At 41.9% G+C, this 21,467-nt stretch overlaps 1 protein-coding gene across 1 annotated transcript in view; it reads right to left on the bottom strand.

The window, feature by feature from the left end:
- Positions 1 to 19,074, bottom strand: part of peli3 (pellino E3 ubiquitin protein ligase family member 3) — a 59,480-nt gene extending 40,406 nt beyond the window's left edge. Inside the window, 1 exon segment of the mRNA XM_034164479.1 lies at positions 18,853 to 19,074. The gene's annotated coding sequence lies outside the window, so the exon portion shown is untranslated.
- Between the last annotated feature and the right edge of the window lie 2,393 nt (positions 19,075 to 21,467).

Here is a 21,467-nt window from a genome sequence, read left to right as displayed (position 1 = left end):
CCTAGTAAATCCAGACGTTGATCTTACCTGGAAACCCTGATTCTAATTCAATTACATTTGTTCCACAAATTTGACTGGTTAATCGTTTGAGATTTCCGACCATAAAATATTGCACGGACGGTGGCAAAATATTCAACCATTTCACATTTTATGTATTTGTCCGCGCCCTGACTGCGTTGCTACGCAGATGTCGATAATGGTGCTGTCAGCTGACAGCAAGAGGTTGCCAACCGAAGAAGAAGAAGAGAGCGAGAGAAACTGGCGGAGTGGCGACGACACTGTTGCTATGGTAAGCTTCGCCAACTGAATTACTTACAGAAAAATAAACTGTGCAAACGATGGAATTGGATTAGAATGGGAATAACCCTATTTTGTCTGATCATTTGCAGATGCTAATGCTGGATTATGATCTCAAATATCCGTTTTAACAACGGCCGGTAAAACTCAATTTGTGTAAAATGATTTTACTCTTGCAAAATCTTTGGATGCTAGAGTAAAGGTAATGGCCTCTCGAGAGTACAGATCTGGTCCCATTGCATAAAAACTTTTGATAAAATCTGGCCAACTGTTTCTGCGGACGAGACTGGCTTCATTTTTCTCTTGGGTACCAAAAAAAAGGACGCAACTATACTGGTACAGCCTGTCATATCTTCAAAAAGCCTATTTCACGAGAAGATGTTGGAAAAAGGCAGATATTTCTTGCTGTTAAGGTGTACAAAGTAATGTGTATTGGTTATTTAAAGAACACTAACCCACAGTAACTAAACTACCCACATGTCAACTGCACACTCGTTATTAGCTGGGATTGAATTTGGTCGATGTGATGAGCCCAACCAGGAGAACGCTTCCTCATAATCAAATGACGGCAGGCAGCCAGTGGCCATTTCATTATGGCAGCTCTCTGTTGCCTTAGATGGCTACTGAGTGGCAGTGAGATGGAGATGGAGGCAGAGAGGAGTCAGGGGAGGGTGGACGGGTGGAAGCAAAGGAAAGGTGAAGAGGGGTAGTACAAGGTAAGGTACTGTACAGTAACAGGGTCACTGTTGCAAAAAGAAAAGGACCAACTGAAAGTTTTGATAAATTCAGTGGAATCTTCCATGCCCAAATATCTTTCTGTGGTGCAAATGTGGTGAGAATCAGTGAAAGAGTTTTGCTGTAATCCTTCAAAGCCTATATGAAGTATAACTTGATCCAGAATCCGGATCAACGCCAAAATTTAATGGTCTTCCACGGCCTAATATCTATCTGCTGTGAAACTTTTGTCAAAATCCGTGCAGTAGTTTTGACGTAATCCTGCTAAAAGTAATCCTTCAAAGCCTACATAAAGTGAAACTCAATCCAGAATCCAGATCTGGATCCAGATCACCGCCAAAATGTAATGAGGTGTTCCATGGCCTAATATGTATCTGTGGTGAAAATTTTGTCAAAATCCATGCAGTAGTTCTGATGTAATCCTGCTAACACAGACAGACAAATAAATAAATATATATAACTGTAGATGATTTTATTATGTCCTTGGTGGACATAAAAAGTTGAGATGCTAAACTGTTTTCTACTAAAGTTGCCATTCCTTCTCACAACACTTAAATATGTTCTTGCACTGCAGAATTCTCCATACATTCTGTATTGAGGACAGGTCATGACTCCAGGCAGGCCAGTTCCGTAACCGTACCCTCTTCTTCAGCCATGTCATTGTAATGTGCGCAGAATGTGGTTTTGCATTGTCTTGATGAAAATGCATGGACATCACTGTACAAAAGTACACTGAGATTTTGCTTTAAAATCTCAATGTACTTTTCTGCATTAATGCTGTAATCGTAGAAGTGTAAATTACCTTTGTCAAGGGCAGTGGTACAACCCCAAACCACGACAGATCCTGGTGAACAAGAAATGTTCACTTAATGGTTGGATGCACATTTTGTTTTGCTCCCTCAATGAAAAATTAACCATTTTTCAAACCCCGTCAGCCAACCGTGTGTTTGGTCTGTTCAATTTATGACGTGGTTTGGTATTTCTCAGGCTCCACACCCTGGGAGTATCATGGCTACACCCCTCAAGGCAGTGGATCCCTCCTGTCACAGCTACAAAACTGTCTTTGGACGGTCAACTATGGCCTCTTTAATTTCAATCAAGCGCCCCCTGGTGGTCACAGCTGAAATCCCACACGTACTGGACCCTGCAGGGGTCCAGCTGGAACTGTTTCATTACAAGCACTTCATCTGTATTGTCTCAATCCACCCAGCTGTGAATGGGTAATCGCACTTGAATTTTTTGTGCTCCCTGTCACGAAAATGGTCCACTTTTCGTGACTTTTAAATTTTATTTACTATTTATAATCCTCCCTCTTCTCCTAACTCTAACCAGAACGTAAATGTCTCCCTTCCCCTCGCCTAACTTGAACCATAACCCCTCCAGAGCCCCCGTCACCCCGCTTTTCATGCCACTGTCATGAAATGGATTTGTGCTCCCCTCAGAAAAAGTTTTTTTTATTTTACTATTTATAATCCTCCCTTTCTCCTAACTCTATGCATAATCATAACAGAAGTGTCTTCTTTCCCCTGACTATAACCACCCCCAGAACCCGCTGTCACCCCACATTTCATGCCCCATCACGAAAATGGGCCGCGTTTCATGACGCATTTTCTTAATTTACTTATAATCTCCCCTTCTCCTAACTTGAACCAACCACAACGCAAGTGTCTCCCTTCCCCCTAACTCATAACCAAAACCCCCACCATGTCACCCCACATTTCGTGACCCAGTCACGAAAATTGGCCACTTTTCATGACGCGTTTTTTTAATTTTACTATTTAGAATCCTCCCCCTTCTCCTAACTCTAACCATAACCATAAGTGTCTCCCTTCCCCTAACTATAACCACCCCCAGAGCCCCCTGTCACCCCCATTTTGTGCCCCTGTCATGAAAATGGGACACTTTTCATGATGCTTTCTTTTTTAATTTTATCATTTATAATCCACCCTTCTTCTAACTTGAACCATAAACCCCCCAAGGCTCCCCCGTCACCCCACATTTCATGCCCCATCCCAAAAAGTGCCCCATTTTTGTGATGATATCACAAACCAATATATTAGTAGACTTTTTGTAATGCCATCAGGACTGTCATGAGACTGGGTTGGAAGTAACATGTAATGTATTGACGCCCAGTCGAGGGGGAGTCACAGTCATCTGGGACATGCTGGTGAATCCAGGGAAAGGGAAAAGCTCTGGGAACTAATGGACCTCAGACGCTTGTAAGTTACTCTTCTTAGTCAGCTTGTCTGCACTCGGGTAATTTACAACTGTGAAGAAGTACTGTATCTTGTTTTTACTGTTGTGTTTCCAGCAATTCGTGTTCATCTGCATCAAATAACATCCAACATGTTGTATGTTGCATGTTTATTTATCCATGTTGCTTATTCATGCCTCCATACGCATCCACCCTTTTATCCAAACAGCATCACATAACATCCAATAAGTTGTCCATCGTGCTTATTTTGGGACTTTAAAGGTCTTTATGTTAAGTAACAGTGCATGCTGTGGTGTGCACATGTGCCACCCTGAGTTCTTCTCCGATGTTAAAACTCCTCCACAGGGAAACACTTGCGTTTCACATACCAAAAATAATACGCTTTGTTTGTTTGTTTGTTTGAAGATGCAATTTTTGATAGGTGCAACTTATAATCCAGAAAATATGCTACTATAGCGACAAACACATTAATAGTGTGCAGTAAAAATAATACCGTTAACACCAGCATCTTGATTTTATACTTGCAACAAGTTTTCTCAAAATATTGTTTTTATTTAAGTGTTGCTTTCACAAGCTGGCTCAAAAACGCTGCTGTAAGAGGAAAATATGGGGAAGGTGAAGAAAATTAAAAACAGCATTGCGCTGTCCTGAGCGATCTTGGGTTCAGAACCGACTTGGACCAAAACGACAGACTCGTGTGCTTGACTGTTGTCTGAACGTGAGAGATGACACATTTTGCTGGCACTGTCTTCTATTCTCTCCAAATGATGTGAGAAGAATCACTGCGGGAATAATCTATAAATGCAAAAGAAGCACGACGGCCATTCGTGTATGCAGATGAGGAGGAGGTTTGAAGGGCAAGGAGAGGTGAGGGAAGGAAATTACGGGAGCGGCAGGCGTGTGACGCTGTGGATGTCACAATATGGAAGGAAACAGTGAAATGTTTGTGGTGATGGAGGAGGAGAAACGAGGAACAGGAGAGTGAACGTGTTGTGAGAGGCGTCTTTGGTTGCATGTCAGCTGGCGCATGCGCGCAACAACAGGGGTTTGGCAGGGTGATGGATTGCCTGTTCTGTGCCACGCATTTTCTAATCAACTCACAGCCACATCCTGGGGGTGGAGGGAGAGAGAGAAAGAGAGAGAGAGAGACAGAGAGAGAGAGAGAGAAGGGGGGGAGGCCTAGCAAAAAAGACAAAGGGAGAAGAGAAGAACAGAAACCGATAAAGGGAGTGCAGGAGGAGCATGGAGTCGCTGTGGGGTTTGTGGGAACGAGAGATGCTGACGATGCTCAGACCAGACAGATGGTGAAATCAACACAACACGCCGCGAGCCATAATGCAACACAAATCTACTCAGCACTGTGCGGCCAATCGGCTTCGGAACATCACAACAGGCCAAGTCGTTTCACACCTCCAACAAAAGAGATTCCACCTGAACCTCCCCTGAAAAAAAAAAAAAATCACTTCCATTTGTGCGTAGTGTAGAAGATAACAGAAGTGTTCTTGTCTCTAACATCATTGCTTTATGACATCATAAAATCTGTATTTTGTTCCCCAGCTGTTTTACCTCATGACATCATCAAATGTCCTTTTTTACTTGCACTAAGAAAGTAATGTTATAACTTAACAATTTAATTGATTAGCATTAATTTGGTGGATAGGTGGGATACGGGCTCACAAGAACGCATTTAATTTTAGTCCAGTTTTGTATCTTATGGCGTTTTTTTTTTCCACTGCCATCATGTTACAATTTGTTACAATGCAACCCCAATTCTTGTCTTGAAGATTCCAAAGACACATTGGTCCGAAGGTACATTAGGCTGGATGTAGAGACGGTGCAACGCCCAACCAAGAGGCCCCTGAGTGGCGGTGGAGAGTTCAAGTAGATGCCCTGAGCTTTAGCACTTACCCACTGACTGACAAGAAGCCAAACTAGGACGTGCTATAGAGAAACTTTCAAAATCCTGAGGAAGATTAGAGAATGGAAAGGTGTTGCTGCTGTTTTGAACAGTTTTTTTCATAGTATTGTTGTTGCTGCATGTTGCTGCATGAATAAGGACCTGTCCCTGTCTCGAAGTACTATCTACTACTATATTACAGTATAATACAGAAAAGAGTTTTTATGCTAGTGTTAGCTCATAGCATGTATTATGTGATGCTAGCACCTTTTATGCTAATGTTAGCCTGTTATCATTGCATTATGTGACACTATAGTGATTTCCATGCTAATGCTAGCCCATTAGGCATCGCGTTATGAACATTAGTGAGTTTTCAGGACACGCGACTGATTAAATCCATTGTGAATCCCTGCTTTAAGGCCCTCAGCCACCACAAGTATGTATTTTTAGAAGCACATCCTATTATTCACAATGGAGGTACTTTGCTAATGCTAACAATAGGTGCGACATAAGCACCTTCACAATTATACAGCACAATGGCAGATTTATCAATCATAAACTGTGAATGGATTAAATATATATAATTTAGTAGGACTTTGGTACACGTTTCTCAATCTTTTCCCAATAATTACTCCAAAGAAAGACTGATTTTATATTTTGATAATTCAGTGGAATCTTCCATGCCCAATATCTTTCTGTGGTGCAAATGTGGTGAGAATCAGTGAAGAGTTTTGCTGTAATCCTTCAAAGCCTATATGAAGTATAACTTGATCCAGAATCCGGATCAACGCCAAAATTTAATGGTCTTCCACGGCCTAATATCTATCTGCTGTGAAACTTTTGTCAAATCCGTGCAGTAGTTTTGACGTAATCCTGCTAAAGTAATCCTTCAAAGCCTACATAAAGTGAACTCAATCCAGAATCCAGATCTGGATCCAGATCACCGCCAAAATTTAATGAGGTGTTCCATGGCCTAATATGTATCTGTGGTGAAACTTTTGTCAAATCCATGCAGTAGTTCTGATGTAATCCTGCTAACACAGACAGACAAATAAATAAATATATATAACTGTAGATGATTTTATTATGTCCTTGGTGACATAAAAAGTTGAGATGCTAAACTGTTTTCTACTAAAGTTGCCATTCCTTCTCACAACACTTAAATATGTTCTTTGCACTGCAGAATTCTCCATACATTCTGTATTGAGGACAGGTCATGACTCCAGGCAGGCCAGTTCCGTAACCGTACCCTCTTCTTCAGCCATGTCATTGTAATGTGCGCAGAATGTGGTTTTGCATTGTCTTGATGAAAAATGCATGGACATCACTGTACAAAAGTACACTGAGATTTTGCTTTAAAATCTCAATGTACTTTTCTGCATTAATGCTGTAATCATAGAAGTGTAAATTACCTTTGTCAAGGGCAGTGGTACAACCCCAAACCACGACAGATCCTGGTGAACAAGAAATGTTCACTTAATGGTTGGACGCACATTTTGTTTTGCTCCCTCAATGAAAAATTAACCATTTTTCAAACCCCGTCAGCCAACCGTGTGTTTGGTCTGTTCAATTTATGACGTGGTTGGTATTTCTCAGGCTCCACACCCTGGGAGTATCATGGCTACACCCCTCAAGGCAGTGGATCCCTCCCTGTCACCAGCTACAAACTGTCTTTGGATGGTCACTGTGCCTCTTTAATTTCAATCAAGCGCCCCCTGGTGGTCACAGCTGAAATCCACACAGTACTGACCCTGCAGGGGTCCAGCTGGAACTGTTTCATTACAAGCACTTCATCTGTATTGTCTCAATCCACCCAGCTGTGAATGGGTTATCGCACTTGAATTTTTTGTGCTCCCTGTCACGAAAATGGGCACTTTTCGTGACTTTTTAAAATTTATTTTACTATTTATAATCCTCCCTCTTCTCCTAACTCTAACCATAACGTAAATGTCTCCCTTCCCCTCGCCTAACTCTAATCATAACCCCTCCAGAGCCCCCGTCACCCCGCTTTTCATGCCACTGTCATGAATGGATTTGTGCTCCCCTCAGAAAAAGTTTTTTTTATTTTACTATTTATAATCCTCCCCTTTCTCCTAACTCTATGCATAATCATAACAGAAGTGTCTTCTTTCCCCTGACTATAACCACCCCCCAGAACCCGCTGTCACCCCACATTTCATGCCCCATCACGAAAATGGGCCGCGTTTCATGACGCATTTTCTTAATTTTACTTATAATCTCCCCTTCTCCTAACTTGAACCATAACCACAACGCAAGTGTCTCCCTTCCCCTAACTCTAACCATAACCCCCCACCATGTCACCCCACATTTCGTGACCCAGTCACGAAAATTGGCCACTTTTCATGACGCTTTTTTTTAATTTACTATTATAATCCTCCCCCTTCTCCTAACTCTAACCATAACCATAAGTGTCTCTCTCTCTCTCTATATATATATATATATATAACATATCAGTCTTTGATGACGTATATTCTAACCCCAAACTGATTTTAAAGTTCACAATAAATGTAATACTTTCAAATAGCTAACAAACTAAAAATCAACAAATGATGGTAATTCACCATAATTAATCATTTTTTTTAAATACTGTCGCACTTTTGTAACATTACTTAACCTACTTTAGTACAACATATAGCCTACCAGAAATGTAAAATTTATTTCAACCCGCTCTCCTTAATAATAGGTCCTATTATTAAGGAGAGCGGGTTGAAATTAATTTTACATTTTTTACATTTTATTTTATTCTTATTTTACATTCTATGCTTTTTGCGGCGTTATATAATACCATACTTCTAGATCTGGATCAGTCTCATTATAGATGTACGTTTCTCTGTCCTCACTGGGTTGTTTTCTTGGACATTTGTAGCCGTCTTGTCTTGTTTGGCTTCCCTCTTCCTCGGTCCCACCGTTCACTGCGTTTTGCTGCCTACCGCAAGGAGAAGGGCGAGTGTGTGGGAGAGAAGCAAAAAAACGAGAGTTAAATTTGTCTCTTACAGTAACAAATGAACAGAGGAGCTAAATATACTGCAGCTGACAAAGTGAACTCTGCAGTGAATTATGGCCCCTGGACCAAGACTATTGCACCATTTCTGCTCTTCAATCTTCAACCTGTTTAAATCGAGACTCTCCCATCCGTCTGGGAATGAGATTGTGTTTTGGGTCTCTATATGGAATACCACCAGACAGAGTCGCGCAGTTATTAGAGTCATCGATCCTGTGCTGATGCTCGCTTTCGACGCTTTTGCACACACACAAAAATAACGTACATAGGTCATGAGTAGAAAATACAAAATGGCCCGTTACGCAGAAGAACCCCCGCTGATGCTTTTCATGTGTATACGCGTCGAGCCAGAATCAGTCGGCTCTGTGTTATGTAACACGTTGTACTGTACAAATCCTACAAGCGTTAGAAACAGTTATGCTATCCTCCCCCACCTCCAAACCCTGAGCGTCCGCTCTATATTTCCCTCATTTGTCTCATTCTGCAGCTGCTGCATTCAGTCCACCCGTGTTTTATTTATTTCTCCGCTCAGACGTGCATTTTTTTTAAAACAATGACTCAGTAAAAGGACGGTGCCGTCTCATAGTACTCCATATCTGCTACAGATATTATAATATCAAAAGGTTTGTGCACTGTCAAGTGGGGAAAAAACACATTTTTGGTATTCAGATTGTGCACATCCGCCGAGATCCAACACATGGTTCAACATTATACAAATAATGAATATTTAGAAATAAGAATTTGAGGAATATTGGCGCGAACTGAAAGATGTAACGTTCCATTTAATGTGGCAAGTTGAGTCTATCAATTGACAAATGAACATAGTCTTATCATTGCACAAAAGGAAAGCATTCATTATTTGTATTATACGACACCTAAATAAGTCACAGTCAGGGTAAGGATCATTTCAATTAAATTTTACTTTATTTTTATTTATATAGTGCCAAATCACAACAAAGCTGCCTCAAGGCGCTTCACACAAGTAAGGTCTAACCTTACCAACCCCTACAGCAAGCACACAGGCGACAGCGGTAAGGAAAAACTCCCTCTGATAATTTAAGGAAGAAACCTCAAGCAGACCAGACTCAAAGGGGGTGACCATCTGCTTGGGCCATGCTAACGACACAGTTGACAAAACAAATTTACAGGAAATTGTGGGAGTTTATGCTAGTGGCTGGCTGGGGAGGGGAGGGGAGGGGGCAGTTGCGTCCACAGATCCCGTCTATTTCATGATGATTACAGAAGAAGATGCCCACTCCCACTTCTGGACAACTTGGACAGAGAGGGGAAAAAAAAGGCACTATAGACAGCTTCCTCCTATCATGGATGCATTTTTACGAAAAGTGGAGTCATTCAGTGGCGCAAAACATAATAAAAGGAAAATGGAACCAAACTGTTGGAAAAACTAGGGAAATCATACAATGGACTATTGTTCAATACAATAGGACAAATAATCAATGCCATGTGACATATAATCCACCAATCGCATGACAAGGATCTACTGAGGTCAGTGTATCTCAAATGTTTTCAGACCAAAGACCACTTAACCAATCAAAAATATCTCGCCGATCATCAAACTCTCCAAATATCCAAAAACACTGGGTCTGCTTACCACTCCAACAGCATATTATAAATTATACACATCATACACCGGCTAGCCTTACTAGCATCACTAAACAGGCAAATAAGATTTTTGGATAAACATACGAGTTGACTTTATAATCAAAATAAAACATATTTATATAGCGCCATATCACAAACCACCAATTAGACTTTGAAGTCATTTTTAAACCATTTGAGAAAGATGTTTAAGTTAGAATATTATATTCTTTGTCTATTTGTGGCACTGCGACAAACTGGCATCCTGTCCAGGGTGTATCGCTTCTCATGCCCTATGACCGCTGGGATAGGCTCCAGCCCCCTGTGAGCCTTAACTGGAGCAAGTGGTTGAAGATGAGTGAGTGAGTGAAAATATGATATACCAATATATTTCCAGAGCATTAGGGGTCACTCTTTGAGAAAAGCTGATTTAGGTGTTATAGAGTACTGTTTGTAGAAATTTCTGGACAAGTAGAAAAGCAGTTTGGACAGCAGTGGCGCTCTGAAGTTTGTACGTTAGAGTGACTAACTTTTTTGTTTATTTTCTCCACTTCATGATTTCTTTAGCTATTTTGAAAATGCCGTTGTACTTCTGTACTCCTGTTAAAAGGGAGTTTTTCCTTCCCACTGTAGCCAAGTGCTTGCTCACAGGGGGTCGTTTTGACCGTTGGGGTTTTACATAATTATTGTATGGCCTTGCCTTACAATATAAAGCGCCTTGGGGCAACTGTTTGTTGTGATTTGGCGCTATATAAAAAAATTGATTGATTGATTGATTGACTTCTTGTTTTGAGATTAAGCAACAATGCAACTTCATGTTTAGAAAGCTCCTCCAGTAGACAAAAGAAACTAAATATATATAGATGCGTACTAACGAAATTGCCGATTGCATGTGCTCTTATGACATCTTTCAGATGAACAAAGTTGGCCTCAATGTTTCATATTAATGAACAATACACAACATCAAGCCCATAGTACTGATGGTGAGAAGAAGCTTCTTTTAAATGTCAAGAAATGTCAATTCAGCAAGCCTCACAGCCAATGGTGGGCACAGTTCCGCTAGACTGCTAATTAGCGAAGCTAACCTTTTTGTTAGCAGAGTACCTTTTCAGCTAACTTTGAAAACCATCAGCGGACCAATTAGCTTCCGCTAAATTTAGTTCTGTTAGTTACTTAGTTAGTTTAGTGCCTAACTTTCAGTGTGAATACGTTTTTTTTTTTGCTGATAAAGCGAGTAAAGTTTAATGGTCAAAAACATTTGTAAATCCTAAAAATCATCATGTTAGTTCCTGTTTATGAACAGGAACTGATGTTGTGTTTATGAACGCAATACGGGTGAGCTGTTAGTTCTATTAATGTTTATAAATATAATATACAGATAAACTGAGAGTATTAATACTGCAATTTACTGCTTTTGATAAAGATGATAACAGTGTTTTGGGTTTTATTTATTTTTCATGCGTTCATTGTGTGTTTGTGATCCTGGGAATGCACAGGTTGTGTGACTTGACCTTTGAATTTACCCAGCAGCCCCTGCGGCGCTTAAACTTGAAACTGGCTTATCAGTAACCGACAGTGTATTCCCATGTGGTCGCGACTTTTCAACTTTTCTGCAGCGTGGCTTTGCTTTGAACCTTGAACCAATCGAAGCAGTGATTCAGAGATTGAAGCAGTGCTTCGATTTGCTTGATTCATTGTTTTATTTCACTTTATCTTAATTTTTCCCCGCTAAAATCCTAAAGAGCATATGTCTGTGAGTAATATTTACCTTTTTTTTATGTGAAACCGACCGGTTATGGTCTTCTGAAACAGTTGATAGATGTATGTTATAACGGGACATGCATTAGCATGTCTATGGCGTTTTCAATGTTAAAGTTAGCATTAAGCTGTTTGCATCTCAGCACGTTTGTGTGCATTTGTTTTCTGTATAATAATTAATGGCTCAGCGTTTGTTGTCGTAAAAGAGTCAAATTGTATTTTTTTATTTTTATTCATATATTAATAATAATAGCAATAACAATCCATGGTCGAACCTCGGATTCAGGAGGAGCAGTATGGTTTTCGTCCTGGTCGCAGCACACTGGACCAGCTCTACACGCTCCATCGGGTGCTCGAGTGTTCATGGGAGTTCGCCCAACCAGTCCACATGTGTTTTGTGGATCTGGAGAAGGCGTTCGACCGTGTCCCTCGGGGCACCCTGTGGGGAGTGCTCCGGGAGTACGGGGTCCGGGGTCCTTTGCTAAGGGCTATCCGATCCCTGTACGACCGCAGCAGGAGCTTGGTTCGCATTGCTGGTAGTAAGTCTAACCTGTTTCCAGTGCACGTTGGCCTCCGCCAGGGCTGCCCTTTGTCACCAGTTCTGTTCATTATTTTTATGGACAGAATTTCTAGGCACAGCCAGGGTGTAGAGGGGGTCTGGTTTGGGAACCACAGAATCTCGTCTCTGCTGTTTGCGGACGATGTGGTTCTGTTGGCTTCGTCAAATCAGGACCTTCAGCGTGCACTGGGGCGGTTTGCAGCCGAGTGTGAGGCGTCCGGGATGAAAATCAGCACCTCCAAATTCAAGGCCATGGTTCTCGACCGGAAAAAGGTGCTTTGCCCTCTTCAGGTTGGTGGAGTGTCCTTGCCTCAAGTGGAGGAGTTTAAGTATCTCGGGGTCTTATTCACGAGTGAGGGACGGATGGAGCGTGAGATCGATAGACGGATCGGTGCAGCGTCTGCAGTGATGCGGTCGCTGTATCGGACCGTCGTGGTGAAGAGAGAGCTGAGTAGGGGGGCAAAGCTCTCGATTTACCGATCGATTACCTAGTGACTCTTAAACCTCCACTTCATCCCTGTTTCATTTAAGTTTAATGACAATTTGTTTTGGTCAAACCATATTTTCAATGTGTTAATTTCTTCAGTGATTTCCTCCAGAACTATCTGCCAAGCTAGAAAACTGCTGCATCCTAGTAAGAGCAGAATACTACTAACTGGGAGAGAAACGAGAATCATCCTCTGTTCTGTTCACACAGCTCCAAACGCTGTGCGGCTCTCTGCCGAGTGGAGTTAGAATGATAGATTCCAGTCGGAATTAATAACTTCAAATCGAAACGCGGTTTAAATCAATTGACACCTCTTTCCAAACGTTGTAATACAAACTGCAATCGATTAAACATTTTTTCCCTCCTAAAATAAGACGTTCCCGTGTTGACGTGCAGCAGCCGACTGAGCTCAGCTCAGAGGTACGGAGAGACATTCATACCAAAATGTCTGAAAGGAAATGCTTTTGACAGAATCTACAGATTACAATTATGTCCAGAGATCAAGGATCCAGTGACCAATTTAAAATGTTGTTGACACAGAAAACCTGTAAAGCCGACTTTTAGTAGACAGAAAATTCAGAAGCGGTATCGATAAGGGAACAGATAAGGAATCGGATCAATAAGCGAAATCGACAATGGCATCGATATCGATAAAATCTTATCAATACCCATCCCTAATACTGCACATAATGTAATTTCCAGTATGGTCCCTGAAATATTACATAATTTTTTTTTCTACATCATACAGCAATAACAAATACCTGATGATCCAATCATTGGCTGAGAAGTTCTGAAAAAGTCTGAGGGCACAAGATCCGGATTGTGCGGCAGGTCTTGTAAGATTTAACCCACCATTTGTTGATTCTTGAGCACAGGCAAAAACCGTTTGGTATAGCGATAGGACTATTCTCATACTAGTTTCACTTCAATATCTTGCTTGTTATTGAAATAATCCCATTGGAGGCAGAACCTTTCAGCTGACCTTCATACATAGGAGGTTATTTTCCTTTTGGTTTGTGAGTTAGTGTGAAATTTGATAGAGGAATGTAGCTAAGGTCAACCGCCATTGAGGTTTTCTAGGGGTTGACCACTGGACTTAGTGTAGTCTCACTACAAATGCAAAGTAAAGGCTGCAGGAAGTGTTTCTGACAGACTTTTTATTAAATTCCAGACCGTCTTTGGGGTTGCTTTATGATTGTACATCGATGACTATATTACACCCGGTATCTGAAATTGTCATAGTACTGAGCAAGGTGTGTGCTGATGGCTATTCTGGCATCACAGAGAGCTACTGGAGGAGGTGTCCTGCTGTTCTCCGGCTCTAAATAGCCCAGACGTGGTACTGCCTCGAGCTTTAAAATGAGACAAGACATGCAGAGAGCAAATCCATCTGCTGCATCCTTCTTTATATCACACAACACTGGTTCACATAACCTGGTTTGTAGGCAGCCATTACCGCGAGAGCGTATGTGAAATATATAACTCACGTTCTGCTCACATCACGGATTTAACTGCCAGCAGCTGAGGGTTCGTGCAGATAATTAAAATCAACAGACAGGCAATCGCTAAGATTTTTTGGGCCTTGTAGCACACAAGCGATAGAGGTGATTGTGTGAGCGCCAGCAGTGACTCAGCATTTATTTGGTGATGCATTTTCCTTCCTTGAGTCCTGCTTGGTGTGTCAAAGTTGTACTTTATTAATGTATTAGCTTCTTCTAGTTGTCACAGTAAAGACAAAAATAAATAAATAAATAAAAAGTGAAAGTGTCAACTAAACAGTACATAAGCATCGTCTGAAATGCTAACAATTTAGCTAGCATGCCGCATTATAATTTGATAAAGCATTGTCCTTCTAAAATATGTGTGTGTATGTGTGTGAAACCATTATACTCCAATAGTACGAGGTCTGTTAGAAAAGTATTCGACCTTTGTATTTCTTTCAAAAACCTGATGGATTTGAATTGTGTGTGCTTGCATGAGCAAACCTTGAACCTTTGTGCGCATGCGTGAGTTTTTTCACGCCTGTCGATTGCGTCATTTGCTTGTAAGCAGCCTTTGTGTGATGATGGGTGTAGTCTCTCATCATTTTTTCTTTGCAAGTAAATGGCGGGAACGACTGGACCAGCGCGACTGCATCAAATTTTGCCAGAAACTGGGCGACAGCCAGGTGGAAACCATTTGGATTATTCAGACGGATCGTCACCGAAAGCCGTCTGAATAATCTGAAAAAATTTACGCATGCGCACGAAGGTTCAAGGTTTGCTCATGCAAGCACACATGATTCAAATCCATCAGGTTTTTGAAAAAAATAAAAGGTTGGATACTTTTCTAACAAACCTCGTATATATGCACATCTTTTGTGAGATAGTGGTCATGCTAGCTAGCTAGCTCACTTTGACGCATCTGCCCCATAGAGATGAGTAAACACTAGAGGTTGTATTGGGCTTCTTTCTGCGATATTTTCATCCACCATTTTGAAAGAGGGATTGTCACTATTTGGTGACAGCAACACCAAGATCCACAACTCAAATCAATAACCGCCAGATAACGCTGTTTCATAAAACCCACTACCTTGTGACTGCGTCAGAACATTAGCGTTTTAAACATTGCAGTTCCTAGATGCCAAAATGGCTTTCCCTGCTGTACTTGTCATATAAGCATGTAGTTTTTCAAAGATTTACACTAAGAGAATATTCCCTTCAACAATTTATGAATTTATTAATGGCGGGTGGAAGGGATAAGTTAGCCTAGCCAATTCACTCCATTGGCTTCCCCTGATAGAGTGTCTACATAATTTGTACAGTTTTCAAACAAGTCATTGAAGGAAGCAGAGCAGGGAGCTTAGTGGAACCAGAGTTGGACTACCCATATTTAGAAAAGTGCCAGTTTAAGGGGATGTGGGTGTCTGAATATGAAGTTTCCTGGACACATTCAAGTGGGAATATGTCCATCCTGCTGGAGGGACTATATATCCCATCTGGCCTGGAGAATACTTTGAAATCTTCAGGAGATCCTGAAAGATATTCCTGGGGAGAGGGAACTTTTGGCTCCCATAATGAACTTACTGCCATCATGGCCTAGCCCCAGATAAATAGTGGAAAGTGGCTGTCTGTTGTGTGTGCACACAACAGCCTATACTGTTACTTAACACAAGGACTTTTAAATTCCAAAAAAATAACCAAGATGGACAAACAAATGTCCAATGAACAACATATTGGATGTTAGTTAGCAGACTGTGGACAAAACAAATTATCAGAGAGACACTGATTGTTGGTGCACAACATTGGAAACACTCTCACGACTCCATTTGATCTAGAATTTCCCGATTTTTGTGAACTGCTGTACTACACTTTATTATTCGCATTGATTCTTTTATTGTTCAAGTTTACTTTCTTTGGTGCTTGGATTCTTCGGAATGCTCTATATAAATAGTTATTGTTAATTAATGTGTGATTTTTGGGATATAAGTCACACTGGAATATAAGTAGCAGAACCTCACAAACTACTAAAAACAAACAAAAAAAAACCCAACAAAAACAAAACATGACATCCTTTGGAAAATATGGCATCTGTTCTGTGCAATATCGGAACATGGGGTGTACTGAACATTTTTTCTGCTTCCTAGGACCTAGGACACTGCTTCCAAAAGTAAGCTTCACACTTCCAGAATTAGAACGTGGCTCTATATTGATGTTTCAGCTGCATAGCGATCTTGTAACTCAGATTACATCTTGGAACACGCACTGGTGCCACAAGTTGTTCCATCCACCATGCTACGAACTGCCCTGGTACCTGCAGCAGTAGATAGGTGAAATATGGGAGTCCTCTTTGACTTGGAGCCAATGGGGTCCTCAACAGTGAGGCATTAAGACACTAGATCATGCCCAGAAAAATGTGTGGATGTCCTAGCTGACATTCCTCTCAATGCAAGGGAATATCAGCAAATTACTCCTCTTAAATGGGCTGGAAGTCTAATCTAGGCCCTGAGGTCCAAAGGTGCCAGTGTTTATGAAGCGGATCTGAGTCTACAACTCCCAATGGATGGGACACAATTTAGATGCTGGTTGCTTCCCCATTCGCATCGGTGCCCATTTAAAACTGAGTGGACTGGGACAATGGAGATAAAATGTCTTGACTCAGGACACAAACAGTTAGCACGAGCGGGAATTGAATCAAGGTTTACACATTAGTATGCTGCCTTCCATTACGCAATGGAAATCGATAATTCTGAGTCTGTATTTCCGACATCTGACCAAAATGCATTCCAGTACATCTGCTCAGGAAAACAAGAATACCCACAGTTGGTATGGCTAGGGACATCAAGCTCCTTTCTGCTATATCCTCATCTCCATCTTGGGAGGGGGATAGTCACGAGTTTGCAAATTAGCACCGTACTGACCGCAACACCAAGATCCACATCTCAACTCAGTACCACTCAGGTACATTTATTGCATAAAACCCACGAAACACTACATACAAGTAACAATTAACAATTTTTACCACCCACTGTGTGCACCGCCACATAGGGTCGTCTCCACTGACGTCACTGATGACGTGCGCAGTAACCTATGGTGTTAACATACACTTTAGGGCGTGAACACAACGTGTTGCCATTTCCAAGTATATAGCCAACAGGGCACATTTAGTAATGGACTGATGCTGTGCTTTGTCGCATCCACAACACCACGAAACTGCCTTGGGTAGCTGACACTTCCTCACAATGGAAGTGATAATCCTCATCCTAGTTTCTCTTAGTAGTCCTTCATTTGAAACAAAGTCATTCCACTGGTACCCAAAGATCCTCCAAAAAGACCTAGTACCAAAGACATCTAGTTGTTGCCTTAGGTCACTGGTTAGCATCCACATCTCACAACGACACAGCAAACACAAGGAAGCTAAAGACTTGGACCTTCAATCGCCTGCAAAGATATCGGCATTGCCAAACGCCTCTGTCCAGTGACCTTGTGACTTCACAAGCTCTTCCCAAGCGCCTCTTGATGACAGAGGTTGAGAACCCACAGACATGAATGTCCCTGTTGAGATAAGTGAACATCTCTCCAAGTTAACGGACATTCAATAAAACAGGGGCAACGTCCACATGGTGGTGCAGGTTGAGGGCTGGTATGTTCTGGGAACATTCCTATGGATGTCAGACCAAGCCTACACTTCTACAGATGCTCAGTAGATTCAGAGAGGTCTCCGGTGGCTGCCTAACTCTACATAAAAAGTCCAAGACGCCCCGTCATTCCTGGCTGTCATGTGAGGTTGCGGCACCCCAGCGGTACCAGGCTGGTAGGCGGTAGGGGCACTGGGCGAGATGACAAATAACACATTTCTGGTCATATCTAGCTCTGGCTTGTGGCGGAAAGTTCATCACAATGTTGCTATGACATCATGCTGCTAGTACCTCACAATGCCCCCCCCCCCCCCCCCCCCCCCCCCCCCGGACCAAAGGGAACTAAGAAAATTCTTCAATCTTCCCACTTGGAGTTCTAACACGATTGGTTATTTTGTTGCACTTTTCCCAGCCTGTACAATGATGCGCAACTCTGTATCCCACTGAGCTACTGCTTCTGTTTACTTCAGGAAGTATTGCGCAATATTGGAATTCCGAAAGGGCTTTAAAAGTGATGATGAGAACTTTCGCAATCTGTCATTTTAAATTTTCATTAAACTGAGACCATGTTATCCAGTTGTCTTTTAACACTGACATGAAAGCATCTATTTGTTAAAAAAAAAATAATCACAAAACTTGATTTTTAAATGTTGATTTGATGTCATAAACGCGTAAGAGGTGAACAATAGTACTGGAGATGTGAACTGAAATTTCCAAGACAACCTGAAAGCAGCATTTTTCCTGAAAGCAGGAAAAATGCGACAAAATATTAATATTAATAATAATAATATTAAATAAACACACCACACGCACGCTCCTGAGAAGCGTATTCACACACGCGCGCACGCACGCACTGCTTTGTGTCTTTTTTCCCCACACAGGGGGATTCCTCCGCACCCACACACGCACGCCATCACCCACACGCGCAACAGCAGCGACGTCAATAATAACGCCGACAGAATCCCTTTGATCCCTAAAACAATAAAAAAACGGCGCTCACATCAAACATCTGACATCACTGTTCCTGCTCTGACGTCACTCACCCACTAAACGACCTCAGCAATTACCAAAAAAAAAACAAAAAAAACGAATAAAAAGATGTGGTTCGAATCCCTGGCGGCACCGAACAGACAACAAACAAACAAAAAAGATCAAAGGGCTCCGTACCCGTTGATGTTTGCCGACGGAGGGTCCGTGCGTGAGGCCTGCCGTGCACGCGGGGCGTGAGTCCGCCAGTCCCCGCTGGGCCTGATGGGAAAGGTTACGAAGCGCAGGACATCGCCTGTCCACGTTCACGCAGGAGACACGAACAGAAGAGACACGCTGATGTCACGCCTACGTCTCTCTCTCTCTCTGTCTCTCTCTCCTTTATCTGATCCTTGTACTGATTCTTCAAAGCAATGGCGCCCCCAAAAGGTGGCAACGAGGGGTGTTACCCTCCCCCTCTAAAACCCCATCACACAAAGATGCTGTTGTGTGTGTTTGTTTATTTGCTGTTAAATCGTGTTGATATACTCGTGGTAAACATGTTGTCCAGGGGCGGGTTTACCATGAGGTGAAGGTGGGCAGTTGCTTGGGGCCTCATGACAGGAATCGACAACCTTTAGAATCAGAATCGAAGTTATTGCCAAGGAAGTTCTCACATACAAGGAATTTGATCTGGTGTCACTGGTGCATAAACAACAATAAAAAGAAAAGAAAAAATACTTCTGTAAGAAGTAAAGGAGTCAAATAGACAAATGGGCAAAACTATGTTCATTGTCAAATAAATCTAACATAGTGGAATGGGGCTGTGCAAAGGCATGCAGATGTACAGAACCTGAAGGGATGATCAAGTGGAATGGGGGTCTCTGGCATTATTTATAAGTGTAGATGTGGACGGAAAGAAGCTGTTTTTGCATCTTGAGGTTTTGGTCCTGATGGACCTCAGCCATCTGCCAGAGGGGAGGGTGACAAAAAGTTTGTGTCCTGGGTGAGAGGGATCGGCCGCTATCTTCCCTTGGTTGCCTCAGGGCCCTGGAGGTGTACAGGTCCTGTAGGGATAGCAGATTGCGGTTGATCACCTTCTCTGCTGTGTGGATGATACACTGCAGTCTGCACCACTGTCAAAAGAGTCACTTTTGTCCCATCTCCTACCAAAAGAAAGAAAGAAAGAAAGGATTTTGCCGATTTGACTGCAGCTCTGGAGCCACAGGTTAGCCTAACACATAACACATGTCACATAACACATGTCCAGGACTGAATGAGGGCCCACGGTATTTTCAAATTCGATGCTGGATTGCGTTGGGATCCACCACCCCCTCGTATCAAAGCATTTTAAATGTCACCAATTCAATGGTATCAACTTTGATGTTAGGATCAGAGAGTTATGAGCACAGCAGCGGTCTGGTAAACATGTTCCATCTCCACACTTGCTGTGTATCTCTGCTACTTTTAGCAAAGTTAAAGAACATCTCAGATGGTCCAAGTTGCTCAAGTCACTTTACAATAACGTCCTGCAAAAATACCAACATCATAACTAAGATTTTCACTGTGATAGTCCCAGCGTCATTGGTCCATGAGACTGAGTAACTTGACAGCATTGGGAAGACTTTCGCTAAAATCTGTTCGCAGAATAATATGCTATCTTTTGCCTTCTGTGTGGAACACTGTGCTTGGACAGTCTAGTTCATGACAATTGAATTGGAGCAAATCTGCTGTTGCTCTGTTGTTGTCGCTATTTATGTATTGAAAAAGAAATTTGCCCATCTACAGGTGAACCTCATTAACTTGCTCAAGTTGGGGTCCACAAAATCGAACCAGGAGTTACCTCAGACCGTTAATGAGGTTGACAAAAAGCATAGAGTAGTCTTTATACAGTACTCTAAATTTTCTGGGTCCACAAATTGACCGTGAGTAAAGCCGAACGCAAGTTACGCATACACAAGTTAATGGGGTTCACCTGTATGTGACAATATGAGGTCAAGTAGAGTACATAACTCAGTGGGACCATGGGTTGGGTGACCAATATGTAGACCTAGGTTCAACTCCTGCACACTCTACCTGATTATGTCCTTGGACAAGATTCTTCATCTGAATGATCTCAGTCCACCCACCTGTAAATGGGGATGAGCTTCTGGTACCCCATCCACAGGGGGTTGTAGCTATTTGTCCACTTCATATACTCCGGAATCCAGACATATGTTCCAGCACCAAAAGGCCAAAGGGCTTGTACGGGACTTACTTCTTCTACATTCAAGATTCAAAATTCAAGATTTACATGTCAATAGAAGTAAGATCCCTTGTTGTGTTTTCTTAAAATCCATCTGTCAGTTTATGTAATTTTCAGGATGAACACTCCAGATCCAATGTGTTTATTTGGCACATAGTCTGCTGCAAGTCTAGAAGCTCCAGGAGCATGGTCAGGGTGGCCTTGAACCAAGATAGGGAAAGACAGTAGTCTGGAGATTGAAGTGGTGGACTTGTGAATTAAGGATCCTATGTTCAAATCTCCATTACTTGGGAAAATCAATGGGGCCCTTGGGAAAGATCCTTAATCCTCAAGGTGCTTCCAGAGCATAGTTGAACACCTTCCATGGCTGGTGTTAATGTGAAAATGGGTACATGTGAAAGATCATTGTAAAGCACTTTGAGCATGTGCATCAGATCAAAAAGTGCTAAAGAAATGCATTCTAACCTCTTGCACCATCTGTTTTACCTCATATTCTAGGATTATATTTTAATAGGCCTATATTATTATTTATTATTATTATTATTATTATTATTATTATTATTATTATTAT

The sequence above is a fragment of the Thalassophryne amazonica genome, chromosome 23 (genome assembly GCF_902500255.1).
Source record: "Thalassophryne amazonica chromosome 23, fThaAma1.1, whole genome shotgun sequence".
Classification (NCBI taxonomy): domain Eukaryota; kingdom Metazoa; phylum Chordata; class Actinopteri; order Batrachoidiformes; family Batrachoididae; genus Thalassophryne; species Thalassophryne amazonica.
The sequence above is the reverse complement of the archived record's forward strand: the minus strand, read 5'-3'. Positions and strand labels throughout refer to the sequence as shown.